The sequence below is a fragment of the Gossypium raimondii genome, chromosome 10 (genome assembly GCF_025698545.1).
Source record: "Gossypium raimondii isolate GPD5lz chromosome 10, ASM2569854v1, whole genome shotgun sequence".
NCBI lineage: Eukaryota > Viridiplantae > Streptophyta > Magnoliopsida > Malvales > Malvaceae > Gossypium > Gossypium raimondii.
The window spans coordinates 28,508,036-28,529,165 of NC_068574.1; the positions used below are offsets into that span (position 1 = coordinate 28,508,036).

At 40.3% G+C, this 21,130-nt stretch overlaps 1 long non-coding RNA gene across 1 annotated transcript; it reads left to right on the forward strand.

Annotated features, from left to right (window-relative positions):
* The first annotated feature begins 5,828 nt into the window (after window positions 1-5,828).
* On the forward strand, window positions 5,829-9,342 carry LOC105778481 (uncharacterized). The gene is made up of 5 exons (XR_008190217.1): window positions 5,829-6,483; window positions 6,606-6,655; window positions 7,285-7,385; window positions 7,679-7,779; window positions 9,244-9,342. It is a non-coding gene; the product is annotated as an uncharacterized LOC105778481 (long non-coding RNA).
* Window positions 9,343-21,130: the final 11,788 nt, after the last annotated feature.

The following is a 21,130-nucleotide window of genomic DNA, read 5'->3' on the forward strand; positions in this document are numbered from 1 at the left end:
AGGTTGATCTAAAAATGGCAGAAGCTCTTTAAATTCTATAGTTAAAACCCGTGTTTTTTTTAAAGAAGAAATTAATTTAAAATTTTGTCTTCTCCTAAACTAGCAGTGTAAAATAAATAAGCAAACCCCAATTAAAAATTTAAAACCAACTTAAAGGCCTTATTAAAAAATCAAAACCCAACAAATTAATAAAATTAAAAGAAAGGCAAATGTAAACATCAACACTAGTTGTGTGGCCACCTCCGAGTCCCTCGCAGCCCCGAATCGTCTATGTCTGAGGATTACCTGCACAATTAAAAGGAGAGAGTGAGTTTTCGAAACTCAGTGTGTAATCCCCTTCTAGACAAACACCATGCAACATGCAGAATCAGTCTGGGCTTGAGCCCTATACAGTATCGGTACAGTGTAGGCCTTAGCCCATTACTGTAATAGTGTGGGCCTTAGCTCAGTACAGTGACGATGTGGGCCTCAACCCAATACAATAAACAAAATAATGCAGTGATGTAACCTATCCCAATCCAACCAACACACCACTTCGTACCACCAACACACCATGTGGGGATAAAATCGACCTACCCAGCCAACACACCAATATCGCAGCAAAGCTGCCAGAATAATAACAGTATATGTGGCAAAGCCACCAGTACAGTATACTTCCCCTATATCAGAATCCCAACCCCATACAATATGTCATGTCATAAATCATACGTGTATGCAGTATGTCATACTCAGTAACAGTCATGTATATATATTATAGAGCAAATTGGTTATACACAAATTTCAACTCCTAGGGGTATAACAGTTATTTTACTCTTCGGGGGTATTTCGGTCATTTTACCCATTAGGGGTATTTCGATCATTTTACCCTTCGGAGGTATTTCGATCATTTTACCCTTCGGGGGTATTTCGGTTATTTTACCATTCGAGGGTATTTCAGTCATTTTACCCTTCGAGGGTATTTCAGTCATTTTACCCTTCGAGGGTATTTTGATCATTTTACCCTTCGAGGGTATTTCGGTTATTTTACCCTTCGGGGGTATTTCGATCATTTCCCCGTGAATCGCAAGTTAGGCTTACCACTCGATCGTTCACACGCCCATGAGGTCACAAACGTCGTGTTTACTGCTTTTCAGCTTTTCGCCGGTCTACGATTGCAGTGGGATGATTACACACCTAAATTCGACAGAAAAGCGCAAATCTCCATGTACACCAACCTGGATTCAACCAAACATCATTTCATTAACTACAAAATTCGCTAATCAAACAAAGCCAAAAGATGCTAAGGAAAAATCAATACTCGAAGCCCCTTACCAAAAACAACCGAACATTACCCTCAACTCCTTGGAGAACCAGCAACCAACTCTTGAACTCCACCTAGCACAAAAGCCACAAAACCCTTTACTTCCAACCATTAGGTCGCATTTCGCTTAACCATGTAACCCAATAATGTACATATATTCATTCAAACCGCATCCCAAACAACAAATAACAAACGCTTACTCACCTACCAAACGGTTGACAGGGTAGAGTACAACTTGAAGCACAAGTAAGAGCAAATCAAAAAGGGGATCCGAAAATTGAAAAGAGGCAAGGCAGGGAAAAGAAACAAAAGATCAATGGATAGAAAAGTGCAAACCGAACCAGACAAAGGGTGTCGCAGAACTCACCTATCAACACTTGACCGAGGAGACAGAGAGGAACCAACACCAATACTCCCTTTAAAAGTATCTACAGTGGAGATGGAGCAAGAATTCGGCAAGGTTTGGGAAAAAGGTAGGGGAGAAGGAGAAACAGTAAAGAGAAGAGGGGAAGAGAGAAGAGAAGATTCGGCAACTCAGAGAAGAGGGAGGAGAAAGAGGATTCGGTAGAGGGCACTAACGAGCTATTCGGTCAAAACAAAAACAAGAAGAGAAAGCAAAAAGAATAAAAGGAAAAGCAGGAAAACAAATGAGCAAACCCAAAAGGTACCCATAGTCTTTAGCAATATTCAGCAGAAGCAAAAGGTGAAAGAAAAACTAACCAAATAAAAGTAGATAGAGAGAAAAACAACACCAAAACCGATTCCCACAAAGCCTAAAGGCCAAATTTGACACAAGCCTACCCCCAAATGGCACAACTCCCCCTCACTCTCAAACTCCTTGATTTCCTCCTAAAAACTCTCCCATTATCCCTCCTTGATTTTCTCCACCAATTCCTCCTCAACTTCCCCAACCACTCCATTCAAAATTCATTCAAACTCTCTACAACTGTGTTTTAGTCCAACACCACTACCTACACAGCTCAAGCAGTAAAATAATTACTACATTGCACAATCCAGTACTTGAACCTCAGACCTCAAGATACTTCACACACCACCTACCGCTGGACCAATAAGCTCTTTGTGTCATAAAACAAGTATTAATATATATAAGGCCTAAGTGCCAGTGTCCAGATTCATTTAAGAGAAAAACAAAAAATTGTGCCAAGGCTAAGACTTGAACCCAGGCTTCTCAAACACTCCCATACACACCCAAATCACTTAACCATTAAAGGAAACAAGCAATCAGTGACAAATCATGCAAAAAAAATTAAAGACTTGAAATTTGGGGCATTACAACTCTACCCCCTTAACGAAATTTCAGCCTCAAAATTTACCTGAATAGAAAGGATGAGGGTATTGTTGTCGCATCGCCTCTTTGGGTTCCCACGTGGCTTCTTCTGAACTGTGATTATGCCAAAGCACTTTGACTAGAGGAATAGATTTCTCCTTAACCTCACGATCCAAAATCTGCACTCACTACACCAAAACAGGCTTTTAGCGGCGCTTTTAGCGGCGTTTGGGTAAAAAACGCCGCTAAAAATCAAGCATTAGCGGCGCTTTTAAAAAAATGTCACTAAAGATAGAGTATGAGCGGCGCTTTTTAAAAAACGCCACTAAAAATGAGCATTAGCGACGTTTTCCAAAAAGCGCCGCAAAAATCCTAAGTCCAACGACGTCGTTTTTCGAGTTTTTAGGGGCATTAGCGGCGTTTTTTAAAAAGCGCCGCTAATGCTCAGGGCTTTAGCGGCGTTTTTTAAGAAGCGCCGCTAATGCTCAGGGCTTTAGCGGCGTTTGTTGAAAAAGCGCCGCTAGTGCTCAGATTTATCATATTAAATAATTTTTGGGGTTTTTTAAAAGTTTTTTGGGTACATTACTGAGTGTTTTTTCATTTACATATTAAATAATTTTTTATATAATCGTAAAAAGAGATTTAGCACTATAGTTTAAGGTTTTTGGTCTAGGGTATATGTGGTTTAGAGTTTAAGGTATAAGGGTTACTATTTTAAGGTTTTTGCAGATTTTTGTTGGTGTGGTTTGGATCCTAGTGTTTCTTGATATTTTTTTGTTGGTGGTTAGAGATTTTTGTTGCTTGATAGAAATGTGTTTAACTCTGGATATTTTCATCATTTCAAGCAAGAATGATTGATTTTTATTATGGTCTGATTATGGTTTTAGTCCCGATCTGTTATCATTTTATTTTAATTTAGTATAATTTGGTTTCTTTAATTTTATAATATTGACGTGAATTTAAAAAAAATGGTAGATATGTGAATTTATTATTCGTTAGGATTGATTGGAATTTTAGGTGTTCATGTGTAAAAGTTTCATAACTTGTTTGTTCTGTTGTTTTAGAAACTGAATATGACCCATGGTTTTGCTTGGCACTTTTACATTTTAAATTATCTGTAACACCTTACTATTTTCTTCTTCCTATGGATACCATTACAGCTTGCAGTTGAATGTTTCTTTTAGGTATTTCTGCCTCCAATTCGCCTTCTGTTTGTTGATTGAATTTTTTAAAGTTATTAGGTTTGGACATTGGTGCTAGGGAGAAGCAAGGAAATCCTAAAGTTGATGATGGATTCAAGGTTCCAAAAGAAAAAATCACCTGCATTGCGGCATCTGTTGATGCGGATGAGGAGTTTGAATCTTTTGGAGTTGAAGAAACTAGGAGTACTGTTACAACTAGGAGTTTGAATATTTTGAAATATCTTTAAGATTAAGGAACTATACTAAATGCGGTCACAAAACTTATGGAGGACAGTTATAAGGGTTGGGGTTTAAGGGTTAAGGGTTAGGGGTTAGGGGTTTACGGTTTATGTTTTACGATTTAGGGGATAGGGGATAGGGGTTTAGGGTTTACATTAATTAGTTTTTTAATTTATATATTAAATAATCTCTTATATAATTGTAAAAGAGATAATATTAATTTTAATATATTAAAATTATGATTATAGTTTAAATTATTTAAGAACTAAATAGATAAATTTTATATATATTAACGGTTTAGGATTTAAGGTTTACTTGAGATTTGTTAAATGATAAAAATTATACAATCAATTAATGCTTTTATATTTAAAAATATTTAATCTAAACCATTTGATATATTTAAATATTAGATTTAACAAAAAAATTGATAAATAAATAAAAAAGTAATGATTGATATGAATAGGTAACTATCTATTTTGGATAAGACCAAATTATAACAAATAAAATGAAATACAAAACTAAAATCACTCCACATCGAACATCTAGCATAATAGTTATATTTTAGTTTAGAAGAAATATTTCTAATAAAATGGAGATTAAATCGAAAAATAATAATATAAAATCGTGATTAACATTTCAATCTTTAATAGAAATCGTAATTAACATTGTATAATTCTAACTTAATAATTAATTGCAGCCATTTAATTATTTGTTTTCTTATTAAAATATATGATATTTATTTTGAGAGTACTTGATTTTTTATAAAAATCCAATTTATAAAAAATAGTAATAATAAATGTTTTATAAAATCACTTAACAAAAAAATTTTAGTAGACAAAATAAAATATTTTTAGCAAAGTAAAACAGCGTCGTTTTGTTTAAAATGAGATATTTTTGTGGCGTTTTTATGAAAAACGCCGCAAAAGATAAGCAATAGCGGCGTTTTTGTTAAAAACGCCGCAAAGTTAATCAAAATCCCGCTCACCCAAAAAATGATTTTTTGTTACCCGCTCATTACCCCCTCTTCTTCTCATCTCTGTCGTGTGCCCTAAATAACCAAATAATAGTTTGTTTTTCTTTAGTTGAAATCCCCCAAATTTCCCATTTCCAACAATACCAGTCAATACACCTACATCAATCACACTTCTTTTTCCTTTTCATTTCACTGCAGTGAAACCCTAGATGAGAAGAAATCCTAGATGAGAAGAAATCGGAGGAAGAGGAGTTGAAAGATAAAGAAAACGAAGAGGGGAGTAAGGAGGTTTTTGCGCTTTGTTTTCCCCCCTTTCTTTTACATTGCCTTACTAAGATGCCATTGGTCGTTATTTGAAATAAAGAGATAAAAAAAAGGTTGAAGAAGGTGAAGAATCTTTGTTTCAGTTTCTTTTTCTGTCTTTGCTTAAAAGAAATCTTTTTTCTTCTTCTTCTTTTTTTGGTGTGTAAATACGCGTAGGCGTAGGAATTTTCTCCTATAGTACAGGCCGTCCCTTATCCTCTACCGACAATTAGAGTCGAGTCAAATCTGAGTCAATCTATCATGAAATCAGCATCAATTCTCAAGCTACATTTGGTAAATCCTTAACTCTTTTTTATCTTTTTTGCTGGCCTTTTTTGTGATGTTTCACTCTTTAATTTATTATAAACATTCACATTCAGGTTGTAGGGTTAAAGGTCGAGTTGTGCGAGTTCTTTGGAATAGAAAAGATCATTGTTCTCAGGTTAATAATTTATATTATGTCTATTACTTTTGGTTCTTCGATTGTCAGTTCTCTATAGACCGTAGAGGAAATGTAATTTATTTTCTTGGTTGCAGGTTGCTCTTTACCTCTGCTATGTCATAATGTTTTATAAATTGGATATAAGTGACTATTTAATCTTTGCATTTTAAGGAGGAACTTCTCTGTTATTTATTTTAGAATTGTTTTTCTCCAGCTCAAATAACCCTTGACAAATGTGACATTGAATTCCTCACTTGTATTAGATCTAATGAACTGGATGGAGATGGTTAAGCAGGACAATCGACGCCAATTATGAACTTGTCATAATGTTCTACTTTTACTATTTTTAACCCATTTCATCTTTCTACTACCTTGTTTCTGCTTTACAAAACACGAAGTCTTTTCCTACTATTTCCATGATATGATTGTTGAAATGATAAAGTGGGGTTTTCAAGAAGGGAAAACACTTTTTGGTTTCGGTTATGATTTTCGCCAAAGTAACGGGTATAATCATATTATTGATCTTTTTTAATTATTTTCCTTCTAATTAAGGGTGGTGGCCTGTCATTCCTTGCAATTTATAGATTTTTTTCTAATGGTTGATTCTAGCTTTCTTTTAGGTTGCAAGACAAATTGGATCGCCTGGCAGCAAAACTAGAGTCAGTGAATAAAGCATCAGGGGGGAAAAAGATAAATATCATAAGTCATTCTATGGGGGGTCTTCTGGTAAAATGTTTCATGGGCCTTCACAGTGATGTAAGCTATTTATTGCATCTCCTATCTCCTCCTTTTTCTGCTTTACTGTGCTCTTTATCCTTGTTTTTTCCCACACGAGTTCTAGTTTCGTGTTCTATCTCTTTGTGATGCAATGCTTACAGGTTTTTGAGAAATATGTGAAGAACTAGATTGCGATTGCTGCACCTTCTGGGTAAATGGTCTTTATAACTTGAGTATCATGTAAGATGATAGTTTCAGATCATTTGTTGCCCAAAAGGAAGCTGCAAAATAATACAACTATACCTGAATTAAACAAATTCTATTTTAAAGGTCACATAAGACGTATTATAATATTTTCTTCGAATCATACGATGTTGAATTTTTTCCATTGCATTTCTTGATCTACTAAAATCTGAAAATTGGTCAAAATATTAGGTTTATAAGGGAAATTACTGTACAGACTATAGAGTAATGAATCCTAGGATGAGCTTTTTTTCTTTTTTTTAACAAAAATTACAAAATATATATTTGTTCAAGCACCCCAGGCATTTCCAAGTGAGGATTATCTCTGATATGTTTCATTAGAAGCTATCTTAAGATTAGTCACGAAAAGTCTAAGACAATGTAGTTCTATCAAACAATGGCATGCAGTTCCCTTGATGTTCCTTATATATGTTCCAAGGTGATTTCTTATAAGCAGGTTTTGAAATATATAAGTTTCTCCAATTAATAGTACACTGGAACTGTCAGTTGAATCACTTCAAAAGAACTTCATATGCTCAATAGCTGGTTTTATTGAGTCAAGTTGCTTATTGAGTTGCTATTGAAATGTTTCAACAGGTGCACCTGGATATATTGCTTCTACCTTCCTAAATGGAGTGTCACTTGTTGAAGGGTGGGAACAGAACTTTTTCATTTCAAAGTGGAGCATGCATCAATTAGTATGTGATTATGTTCTAATTACTTTTTTCATTTTCAGCATTTCTACTTAGATGCCAACGAGGGCATGGATAGTCTGTTAACATGCCCATTAATTTATGAATGTTTTTGAAAAATCAATTTCTCGTTGAACTTTTTTCTTCTTTTGGAGCTGTTAAAATGTCGCGCTCTCACTTCATTCTGCAACCTTAATTCCTTGTTGTGTTTATGTGCTTATTTTGTATTACTTGCCTTGCCTGCATAGGGCCAAGATTAAACTGTTTCTGTTCTGAAAATTTTCTATCTATTTTGTAAGGCTTGTTGATAAGATTAATATATCCGTGGGGCAAGATCCAAATCCCATGTGCAAATTGGAGTTTTGGACGTCTATGGATTTGAATGCTTTAAGCATAATAGGTAAAATATTGTTCTTTGGTTCTGTATGTTTTATTTAATATTTTTATCGTTATTATTATGTAAATTATGAGTAAATATTCGATGCCACAATTTTTGTCATGTTTTTGTGATGCAATATGGTTTGAGTTCCATTTTATGAAAGACATGAAAAACAAAATATTAGATACTGTTAAATTGAGTTCTATTTTACATTGGCCTTTTTAAGAACTTGGGAAACATCAATGATCTTTCTTCTAAGGACCATCTAGGATATTATGTGATAAGCAGCATCGAATGTTGTTAATTGATATGTTTAAGTGCTGTGTTTAAATGCTGTAAATTGAAGTGTTTAAGTGCTGCAAATTAAAGTGTTTAAGTGCTGCAAATTGAAGTGCTTAGTTGCTGGAAATTGAGATGTTTTATCGCTGTAATTGAAGTGTATAAATGTTGTTAATTGATATGTTTAAGTGCTGCAAATTAAAGTGTTTAAATGCTGTAAATTGAAGTGTTTAAGTGCTGCAAGTTAAAGTGTTTAAGTGCTGCAAATTGAAGTGCTTAGTTGCTGGAAATTGAGATGTTTTATCGCTGTAATTGAGGTGCATAAATGTTGTTAATTGATATGTTTAAGTGCTTCAAATTTAAGTGTTTAAGTGCTGCAAATTGAAGTGTTTAAGTGCTGCAAATTGAAGTGCTTAGTTGCTGGAAATTGAGATGTTTTATCGCTGTAATTGAGGTGTATAAATGTTGTTAATTGATATCTTTAAGTGCTGCAAATTTAAGTGTTTAAATGCTGTAAATTGAAATGTTTAAGTGCTGCAAATTGAAGTGTTTAAGTGCTACAAATTGAAGTTTTTAGTTGTTGGAAATTGAGATGTTTTATCGCTGTAATTGAGGTGTATAAATGTTGTTAATTGATATGTTTAAGTGCTGCAAATTTAAGTGTTTAAATGCTGTAAATTGAAGTGTTTAAGTGCTGCAAATTGAAGTGTTTAAGTGCTGCAAATTGAAATGTTTAGTTGCTGGAAATTGAGATGTTTTATCGCTGTAATTGAGGTGTATAAATGTTGTTAATTGATATGTTTAAGTGTTGCAAATTTAAGTGTTTAAATGCTGTAAATCGAAGTGTTTAAGTGCTGCAAATTGAAGTATTTAGTTGCTGGAAATTGAGATGTTTTATCACTGTAATTGAGGTGTATAAATGTTGTTAACTGATATGTTTAAGTGCTGCAAATTTAAGTGTTTAAATGCTGTAAATTGAAGTGTTTAAGTGCTGCAAATTGAAGTGTTTAAGTGCTGCAAATTGAAGTGTTTAGTTGCTGAAAATTGAGATGTTTTATCGCTGTAATTGATGTGTATAAATGTTGTTAATTGATATGTTAAAGTGCTGCAAATTGAAGTGTTTAAATTTAACTTGTTTTAGTTTATGTGCTATGTGATGATTGTGTTTTAAAATTTAACTTGTTTTAGTTCCTTACATTCTTATAGGATTGACACTCAAGGAGCAAGAAACATCTCAAGAACTCATTGGGATCGGCGGTCAAAATTCAAAATCAAGTGACACAAAGAGCTAGATTTGGAGCTTAAGCATCACTTTAATCGTAATTTTTTGCTACTTTAATGCATGCTCATGGAACTACATTTTATGCTTTCCTAGAATTGTAAGTTCAAAAAAGTTGATATGAACTAGTTTCAATTTTTATTTTAAAAATTTTAAAGGAATGTTATGTAATCAAAGGTAATTTGACTTGCTGCATGAGATATAGTGAAAAACACTTATCTTCTTGTTCATAAATTTTCATTTTAATACGTCTTCAAATTAAATTATACATTTCTTAACTGGTGGAATCTCACATTTGCTGTTGCTGCAATCTCTAAGCAAGGAATGGAGTGATGTCCGTACTCAAAACAGTTCTAAAGGATTTGCTTAAGCAAGTAAAGAGATTGGCATTTTTATAATAATTTAGGATAGGAATGGAGCAAATCCAAAGAATGGAGTGGTGTTTTTATAATTTTTTTTAATTTTTCTTGATCTTTAGCGGCGTTTGTGAGAAAAGCGCCACTAAAGGCCTTGGTCTTTAGCGGCATTTGTGGGAAAGCGCCGCTAAAGGTCCTGGTCTTTAGCGGCGTTTGTGGGAAAAACGCCGCTAAAGGTCTTGGTCTTTAGCGGCGTTTGTGGGTAAAGTGCCGCTAAAGGTCCTGGTCTTTAGCGGCGTTTGTGGGTAAAGCGCCGCTAAAGGTCCTGGTCTTTAGCGGCGTTTGTGGGAAAAGCGCCGCTAAAGGTCCTGGTCTTTAGCGGCATTTTTTTTCTAAAAACGCCGCTAAAGTTAGCGACGCGATCTTTAGCGGCGTTTTTTCCGGCGCTTATCAAAGCGCCGTAAATGCTTTTAGCGGCGCTAAAAAGCGCCGCTGAAAGCCTGTTTTGGTGTAGTGACTTGTTCTTTCTCGAAGGTCAGATCTGGCCTAAACTCGATTTCCTCAACTGGAACAATGTGTGTGGGATCAGAGCGGTAATGCCTTAACATGGAGACGTGGAACACATCATGAATCCGGTCTAATTCTGGAGGCAACTCAAGTTGATATGCGACCGGTCCCACACGTTTCAGTATACAGTAAGGCCCAATGAACCTAGGGCTAAGCTTACCCTTTCGTCCAAACCTCAGTATCTTTTTCCATGGGGAAACCTTGAGAAATACATAATCCCCCACAGAATACTCAATCTCTCGGTGTTTAAGATCAACGTAGACTTTTCCCTATCAGATGCTTCCTTCAATTGGTCTCAAATAAACATTACATTCTCTTCGGTATAAGAAACTAACTCTTGCCACAGAACTCACCGCTCACCTAGCTCAATCCAATAGGTAGGAGTACGACACCTAAGACCATATAACGCATCATACAGTGCCATTTGAATGCTGGACTGGTAGCTATTATTATACGCAAACTTTGCCAGTGGCAAAAAATCTTCCCAGTTGCCTCGAAAATCCATTACACAACACTTTAACATATCCTCCAATATTTGAATCACCTTCTCTGACTGACCATCTCGCTGGGGATGAAACGCAGTACTAAAATCTAGTCTAGAACCCAAAGCCTCGTTTAATTTCCTCCAAAACTGATACGTTTAACGAGGATCTCTATCTGATATAATAGCAACTAGTACCCCATGCAGTCTTACAATCTCAGCCATATACAGTTTACCCAACTTCTGGAAAGAGTAATCAGTACGGACTGGTATGAAATGAGCAGATTTAGTCAATCGATCTACAATAACCCATACCGAATCCTTCTTAGTAGGCGTTAAGGGCAGCCCACTCACAAAATCCATGGTTACTCTCTCTAATTTCCAAAGTGGAATCTTAACTTGCTGTAGTAAACCTGAAGGTAACTGATGCTCAACCTTCACTTGCTGACAAGTTAAACACTTACCCACAAAATCAGTTACTTCATATTTTAGTCCTGGCAACTAGTACAACTCACGAAGATCTCGATACATTTTATTCCCGCCAGGATGCATAGCAAAAGGACTACTATGCGCCTCTCGCAGTATAAACTGCCTCAAATCTTTATCCTTCGGTACACAGACTCCCCAAGGAAGCACAGTACTCCTTCACTATTTAACCCAAAACCAGAAGTTTCCCCATCCTCAACTTGACGAAAATGAGGAACCAGTGACTCATCCAACAACTGTTTACCCTTAATCTGTTCAGTCCACGTCGGTCTAACTTGCAACTCAACCAACAAAATACCATTATCAAACAAGCTAAGACGAGCAAACATTGCTCTCAAATTAGATATAGCCCTATGGCTCAGTGTGTCAACTACCACGTTAGCCTTACCAGGGTGGTACTCAATCGAGCAGTCATAATCCTTAAGCAGCTCTACCCATCTTCGCTGCCTAGGATTCAGCTCCTTCTGAGTGAGGAGATCTTAATGCTGTTGTGATCTGTGTAGATAATACACTTCTCACCGTAAAGATAGTGCCTCTAAATTTTCAGTGCGAACACTACCGTAGCTAACTCCAAATCATGAGTAGGGTAATTTGCCTCATGAGGCTTAACCTAACGAGGCGCATAAGAAATCACCTTACCCTCCTGCATCAGCACACAACCCAAACCAACGTGTGATGCATCACTGTAGAGAGTGAATTCCTTCCCAGACTCTGGTTGTATTAAGACAAGGGCCTCAATCAGAACTTTCTTCAGTTTCTCAAAACTTTTTTGCTGCTTATTAGTCCAGTTAAACGGTACCCCTTTATGCAACAACCTAGTCAGAGGTGCAATAATTAGGGAAAGCCCCTCAACAAAAACGTCTGTAATACCCTACCAAACCCAAAAAGCTTCGAATTTTAGATACGGTCTTAGGTGGTTTCCAATCCAGTATGACTTCAATTTTTTGAGGATCAACCTTAATCCCTTCGACAGATACCACGTGACCGAGAAATGTCACTTCTCGCAACTAGAAATCACACATGCTGAACTTAGCGTATAGTTGTTTATCCCTTAAAATTTGCAGAACAATTCGAAGATGTGCATTATGATCATCTTCAGTTCTCAAATACACCAAAATATCGTCCATAAATACCACAACAAACTGATCCAAGTAGGGCGGGAATACTCGATTCATCAGGTCCATGAAGGCAGCTGGTGTATTCGTCAGCCCAAACGGCATCACTAAGAACTCGTAATGATCATAACGAGTCCTAAATGTAGTCTTATACACATCAGCCTCCTTAACTCTCAGTTGATGGTTAAATAAATCATCTATCCTCAGCAAAGGATACTTATTCTTGATAGTCAGTTTATTCAATTGTCGATAGTCGATACACATGCAGATGGTGTCATCCTTCTTCTTTACGAACAACGCTGGTTCTCCCCACGGAGACACGCTAGGTCGAATGAATCCTCGATCTAATAGTTCTTGGATTTGAGCTTTTAATTCCACCAACTCCTTCGGTGCCATCCTGTAAAGGGCGATAGACAGTGGAGCTGTTCCTGGTAGGAGCTCAATTCCAAATTCAACCTCGCGACTCGGAGGCAACCCAGGGAGCTCATCAGGAAAAACATCAAAAAAATCCTTAACAGTTTTGGTATCTCCAACAGAAGGACCCTCAGAATCAGATACGCCAACATAGGCTAGAAACACCTCACAACCCTTGTGAACCAATTTTTTAGCCCTTAAAGCAGAGATCACATTAGACAGAAAATCTCTTCGCTCCCCAATCACAACCACCTCCTCATCCTCACTAGTCTTTAATACCATACGCTTAGCAGCACAATCCAAACTTGCACAGTGTTTTACCAACCAATCCATCCCCAAGATCAGGTCGAATTCACCAAATAGTAGCTCCATCAAATCCGTTAGAAATATAACTCCTTGAATCTCTAGGGGCACATCTCTAAATAACTTGTCTACCCTTACCAACACCGTCGTGTTGTTAACAGCACTCTCACAAATGATACCCAACGTGCCATACATAGGGCATGCAATGTATCAATGCATAGACCTTATATAAATTAAAACATTGTAAGGTACATTATGAATTAGGAATGTATCAGTTATAACATCTGGAGAGTCACCATCCTCAAGGCGACGAGCAGCATAGAACAGTGCTGACTGTATTGCCTCACTGTTACCAACACCTTTACCAAATGTTCCACGACCTCGACCCACACCATTTCCACTTCTAACCTGCCCACGGCCTCTTGGTGGCTGCTAACCACCTCTCACTACCTGAACAAAACCCTATCCCGCAACTTGCATTTGAGTAGGCCTTTGAGGACAATCTTTAACTTGATGCTCCTTACACCCACATTTGAAACATGCCCCAATCTTCTTCCAACACTCACCCAGATGATATCTCCCACAGTCAGCACAACGTTGTAGTCTAGAAATAGTAACCCCAGCTCGGACTGGCCCATCAAACCTAGCCTTCTTTTTAGGCCTACTAGAAGAACTTGAGGGCTCTGAATCCCTTCTAAACCTGCCCATATCTTTCTCATGATTCTAGCGCTCAGAGCGCTTCACATCCTCGTTAATTTTCACCTTTTCAACAAGGGCAGCAAAATCTTGCTCCCTCTGAAGAGCTATCAAGACTCACAACTCATCCTAGAGACCATCCTCAAAATGCACATAGCGCTCATACTCAGTTGCCATTATCCCACGTGCATAGCGACTCAGTCGTAGGAACTTTGCCTCAAATTCTGCCACAGTATTATTCCTCTGGGCCAAACTCAAAAATTAATTTCTTCGGGTGTCCACATAACTTGTATCCACATACATTCCTTGAAAATTTGACTTAAACAAGTCCCACATTAACCGTTCGGCTTGAGTACCCTCTCTAACGGTAAACTACCATAGATAGGCCTCGTCTCGTAGTAAAGACACCGTACCTTTTAGCTTTTGCTCAAAAGTGCAGTCGAGATCATCCATTATTCTTTCCGTGGCTTCCAACTAGTATTCAGCCACATTAGGGGCTACTCCAGAAACACCCCTAAAAATTTCAACTCCATTCAACCGGAGTCGTTCAGAAATTGACCCACTGCCCACAACACCAGTGTTGGTTCCTGCAACCCTTTCCAGAATACAAAGCATAGCTTGGGATAGTGCGTCATACCCATTCGCTCGATCGTATGATCATGACTTAGTCAACGGTAAACCTGATGCCTCCCTAGCCTCAACATTTGGCATGTGGCCTGACGCCGAAGACCCAGCCCTAGCACTTCCTCAGCCTCGTGTACCTCTTTTGCCAATACCTCTAGCGCTCATATCGAATAACGTATAATCTATTTACAAAGTTTCCAACTATCTAAACACCAGCTTAGCTCAATCTGCACCACTACGCTCTCGCTGCGCACTCTAGTTCCCAATTAAATGTAGTATATTATGGTTAAAGTACATACGAGTATCCACATCTACAGCGTTTGCATCATTTCGATGACTTGCTGCATAAACCAAAGCTGGTTGCCTTGCCTTCGCATGACTGACACTCCTACCTGAAGCTCCACGACCCAAATCGTTTCCATCCTTGAACTGTCTACGGCCTCTAGGCGGCTCCTGACCATCCCTAGGTGGCTATATATTACCCCTACCAAAACCTTGCATCTAATCTGGTCTTCTGGGACACTCTTTGAAATGATGCTCCATGGAACCACAACTCAAACAAGCTCTCGTCCTCCTCCAGCACTCGCCCACATGGCCTTTCCCACAAATAGCACAAGGTGGTAGCCCAGTAGCAACAACAGGGGGCCTAGCTCTGACTGGCCCATTAACTCTAGCCCTCCTCTTAAGTCTCTGATCAGAATTGGAGGGCTCAGAATCCCTCTTATTTCTGGCCATTTCTCTTTCTCAGTTTAGGCGCTCAGAGCGCTTCACATCTTTAGCGATCTTTGCTTTCTCCACTAATTCTGCAAAATGTCGCTCTCTTTTGGGAGCAACAAGTACTAGAAGACTGTCTTTGAGACCATCTTCGAACTGAACAAAACGTTTATAATCTGTTGCCACTATTCCTTTAGCATACCGACTGAGTCGTACTCCACCTCATATTTTGCCATAGATCTGTCTCTATGAGTCAAATTCAAGAATTCCCTCCTCTGGGCATCCACGTAGTTTGCGTCGACGTACTTTCCTTGGAATGTGGAGTTGAAGAACTCCTAATTGACTCGATCAGGCTGAGTGCCCACTTTCACAGTAAGCCACCACTGGTAGGCTAGCTCTCTCAGCAATGATGTTGCACCTTTCAGTTTTTGTTTTGAAGTGCAATCCAAGTCATCCATTATCCATTTGGTGGCCTCCAACCAGTATTCAGCCACATTAGGGGCTATTCCAGAAACAGCTCTAAAAATTTTTGATCCATTCGACCGGAGTAGTTTAGAAATTGACCCACGAACCACAACATCAGTGTTGGTTCCTGCAACCCTTTCCAGAATACGGAGCATAGCTTGGGATAATGCGTCATCCCCAGCCGCTCAATCGTATGATCCCGACTCAGTCACCAGTGAAGCTAGTGCCTTCCTAGCCTCAACATTTGGCATGTGGCCTGACACCGAAGACCTAGCCCTAGCATTTCCTCAGCCTCTACCACGGCCTCGTGTACCCTTTTCGCGAGTACCTCTAGCACTCATATCGAATAACGTATAACCTATTTATGAAGTTTCAAACTATCTGAACACTCGTTTCGCTCAATCCGCACCACTACGCTCCCTCTGCACACTCTAGTTCCAAATTAAATGTAGTACACTATGGTTAAAGTACGTACCAGTATCCACATCTGGAGCGTCTCCATTATCTCGGCAACGTGCTGCATAAACCAAAGCCGGTTGCCTCCCCTCCGCATGACTGACACCTCTACCTGGAGCTCCACGACCCAAACCATTTCCATCTTTGACCTGTCCACGGCCTCTAGGCGGTTGCTGACCACCCCTAGGTGGCTGTTTATTATAGCTACCAAAAACTTGCACCTGATCTGGTCTTCTGGGACACTCTTTGAGATGATGCTCCATAGAACCACAACTCAAACAAGCTCTCGTCCTCGTCTAGCACTCGCCCAGATGGCCTTTCCCACAAATAGCACAAGGTGGTAACCCAGTAGTAGCAACAGGAGGCCCAGCTCTGACTGGCCCATCCACTCTAGCCCTCCTCTTAGGTCTCTGATCAGAATTGGAGGGCTCGAAATCCCTCTTATTTCTGCCCGATTCTCTTTCTCAGTTTAGGCGCTCAGTGCGCATCACATCTTCAGCGATCTTTACTTTCTCCACCAATGTTGTAAAATCCCGCTCTCTTTTGGGAACAATCAATACAAGAAGACTGTCTCTAAGGCCATCTTTGAACTGAACACAAAGTTTATAATCTGTTGCGCCTATTCCTTTAGCATACCGACTGAGTTTCCTCTCGCAAAAACAATACCGCACCTTTCAGCTTTTGTTCTGAAGTGCAATCCAGGTCATCCATTATCCTATCGGTGGCCTCCAACCAGTATTCAGCCACATTAGGGGCTACACCAGAAAAACCCCTGAAAATTTTTCCTCCATTCGACCGTAGTCGTTCAAAAATTGACCCACGGCCTAGAACACTAGTGTTGGTTCCTACAACCCTTTCCAGAATACAGAGCATAGCTTGGCATAGTGCGTCATACCCAGCCGCTCGATCGTATGATCCCGACTCAGTCACCGGGAAAGCTGGTGCCTCCCTAGCACTTCCCCGGTCTCTACCACGGCATCATGTACCCCTTTCGTAAGTACCTCTAGCGCTCATATCGAATAACATATAATCTGTTTACGAAGTTTCCAACTATCTAAACACTCGCTTAGCTCAATCTACACCACTACGCTCCCGCTGGGCACTCTAGTTCCAAATTAAATATAGTACACTATTATTAAAGTACGTATCGGTATCCGCATCTGGAGTGTCTCCATTATCAAGCAACGTGCTACACAAACCAAAGCTGGCTGCCTCGCCTCTTCATGACCAGGATCGCTACTTGGAGCTTCACGACCTAAACTGTTTCCATCCCTGACCTGTCTACGGCCTCTAGGTGGTTGCTGACCACCCCCAGGTGGTTGTACACTACCCTTACCAAAAACTTGCATCTAATCCATTCTTCTGGGACACTTTCTAAAATGATGCTCCATGGAACCACAACTCAAACAAGCTCTCGTCCTCCTCCAGCACTCGCCCACGTGGCCTTTCCCACAAATAGCACAAGGTGGAAACCCAGTAGCAGCAACAGGAGGCCCAGCTTTGACTGGCCCATCGACTCTTGCTCTTCTCTTAGGTCTCTGATCAGAATTGGAGGGCTCAGAATCCCTATTATTTCTACCCTTTTTTCTTTCTCGATTTAGGCGCTCAGTCCACTTCACATATTTAGCGATTTTTGCTTTCTCCATCAATGCTGCGAAATCTCCCTCCCTTTGTGGAGCAATTAGGACTCGAAGACTGTCTCTGAGGCCATCTTCGAACTGAACACAACATTCATAATCTGTTGCCACTATTCCTTTAGCGTACCGACTGAGTTGTAGGAACTCTGCCTCACATTCTGCCATAGATCCGTCTCTCTGAGTCAAATACAAGAATACCCTCATCCGGTCATCCATATAGTGTACGCCGACGTACTTCCCTTGGAATGTGGACTTGAAGAACTCGCAAGTGACCCGGTCAGGCTGAGTGCCCCCTTTCACGATAAGCCACCACTGATAGGCTTCCTCTCGCAGCAACGATACTGCACCTTTCAATTTTTGTTCCAAAGTGAAATCCAAGTCATCCATTATCCTTTCGGTAGCCTCCAAACAGTATTCAGCCACATTAGGGGCTACTCCAGAAACACCCCTGAAAATTTCCGCTCCATTCGACCGGAGTCGTTCAGAAATTGTCTCACGTCCCACAACACTAGTATTGGTTCCTACAACCCTTTCCAAAATACGAAGCATAGCTTGGGATAGTACGTTATCCCCAGCCGCTCAATCGTATGATCCCAACTCAGTCAACGGTGAAGCTAGTGCCTCCGTAGCCTCAACATTTGCATGTGGCCAGACGCCGAAGACCCAGCCCTAGCACTTCCTCGGCCCCTACCACGGCCTCGTGTACCCCTTCCGCGAGTACCTCTAGCGCTCATATCGAATAACATATAATCTATTTACGAAGTTTCCAACTATCTGAACACCCGTTTAGCTCAATCTACACCACTACAATCCCGCTGCGCACTCTAGTTCCCAATTAAATGTAGTTCATTATGGTTAAAGTACGTACCAGTATCCACATCTGGAGCGTCTCCATCAGCTCGGAGACGTGCTGCAAAGACCAAAGCTGGCTGCCTTACCTCCGTATGATCAACACCCCTACCAGGATCTCCACGACCTAAACCGTTTCCATCCTTGACTTGTCCACGGCCTCTAGGCGGCTGCTGACCACCCCTAAGTGGTTGTACACTACCCCTACATAAACTTGCATCTGATCCGGTCTTCTGGGACACTCTCTAAAATGATGCTCCATGAAACCACAACTCAATCAAGTTCACGTCCTCCTCTAGCACTCGCCCACATGACCTTTCCCACAAATAGCACAAGGTGGTAACCCAGTAGCATCAATAAGGGGCCTAGCTCTGATTGGCCCATCCACTCTGGCCCTTCTCTTAGGTCTCTGATCAGAATTGAAGGGCCCAGAATCCCTATTATTTCTGCCCCTTTCTCTTTCTCAGTTGATGCGCTCAATGCAATTCACATCTTCAGCGATCTTTGCTTTCTCCACTAGTGCTGCAACATTCCGCTCCCTTTGGGGAGTAATCAGTACTCGAAGACTATCGCTGAGGTAATCTTCGAGCCGAATCTATTGCCACTATTCCTTTAGCATACAGACTGAGTCGTAGGAACTCTGCCTCATATTTTGCCACATATCTGTCTCTCTGAGTCAAATATAAGAATTCCCTCCTCCGGTCATCCACATAGTTTGCGCCGATGTACTTCCCTTGGAATGTGGACTTGAAGAACTCCCAAGTGACCTGGTCAGGCTGAGTGTCCCCATTCACGGTAAGCCACCACTGGTAGGCTTCCTCTCGCAGCAACGATACCGCACCTTTCAGTTTTTGTTCCGAAGTGCAATCCAAGTCATCCATTATCCAGTATTCAGCCACATTAGGGGCTACTCTAGAAACACCCCTGAAAATTTCAGCTCCATTCGACTGGAGTTGTTCAGAAATTGACCCACAGCCCACAACACCAGTGTTGGTTCCTGCAACCCTTTCCAGAATATGGAGCATAGCTTGGGATAGTGCGTCATCCCCAACCGCTCGATCGTATGATCCCGACTTTGTCACGAGTGAAGCTGGTTCCTGCCTACCCTCGACATTTGGCATGTGGCCTTACGCCGAAGACCCAACCCTAGCACTTTCTCCGCCTCTACCACGGCCTCGTGTACCCCTTCCGCGAGTACTTTTAGCGCTCATATCGAATATCATATAATCTATTTACAATGTTTCCAACTATCTGAACACCCGCTTAGCTCAATCTACACCACTACACTCCCGCAGCGCACTCTAGTTCCAAATTAAATGTAGTACGCTATGGTTAAAGTACGTACTAGTATCCGCATCTAGAGCGTCTCTTTCATCTCGACGACGTGCTACATAAACCAAAGTTGGCTGCCTCGCCTCCGGATGACTGACACCCCTACCTGGAGCTCCACGACCCAAACCGTTTCCATCCCTGACCTGTCCACAACCTCTAGGCGACTGCTGACCACCCTTAAGTGGTTGTACACTACCCCTACATAAACTTGCATCTAATCCGGTCTTTTGGGACACTCTCTGAAATGATGCTACATGGAACGACAAGTCAAACAAGCTCTCGTCCTCCTCCATCACTCGCTCACATGGCCTTTCCCATAAATAGCACATGGTGGTAACCTAGTAGCAGCAACAGAGGGCCCAGCTCTGACTAGCCCATCCATTCTGTCCCTTATCTTAGGTCTCTGATCTGAATTGGAGGGCTCAGAATCCCTCTTATTTCTGCCCATTTCTCTTTCTTGGTTTAGGCGTTCAATGCATTTCACATCTTCAGTGATCTTTGCTTTCTCCACCAATGCTGCGAAATCTCTCTCCCTTTAGGGAGCAATCAGTTCTCGAACACTGTCTCTGAGGCCATCTTCGAACCAAACAGAATGTTCATAGTCTGTTGCCATTATTCCTTTAGCATACCGACTGAGTCGTAGGAACTTCGCCTTGTATTTTTCCACAAATCTGTCTCTCTGAGTTAAATTTAAGAATTCTCTCATTCGGGTAGCCACATAGTTTGTGCTCATGTACTTCCTTTAGAATGTGGACTTGAGGAACTCCCAAGTGACCCAGTCAGGCTGAGTGCCCTATTTCACGGTAAGCCACCACTGGTAGGCTTCCTTTCGCAGCAACGATACCTCATCTTTCAGTTTTTTTTCCAAAATGCAATCCAAGTCATCCATTATCCTTTCGGTGGCCTCTAACTAATATTTGGCCACATTAGGGGCCACTCCCGCGATACCCTTAAAATTTTCTGCTCCATTTGATCGAAGTCGTTCCGAAATTGACCCACGGCTTCTACTGTTATTGCTGGATCCAACGACCCTTTCCAGAATTCTTAGCATTGCTTGGGACAATGTGTCATCCCTAACTGCCCGATCATACGACCCTGTCTTGGGTACCGGTGAAGTCAAATCCTCTCTTGCTTCATTGTTGGGCATATGGCGTAATGCCGAAGATCTAGCCCTAGTACTTCCACGGCCTCTACCGCGGCCTATTGCACCACTTCTAGTACTCATTATCGCCTCGCGTATTATCTAAATTAGAAATTTTATGAATTTAGCTCATAGTTTCATTAATTAAGAAGATGTTTTATGGAAGTAGTAGTTAAGA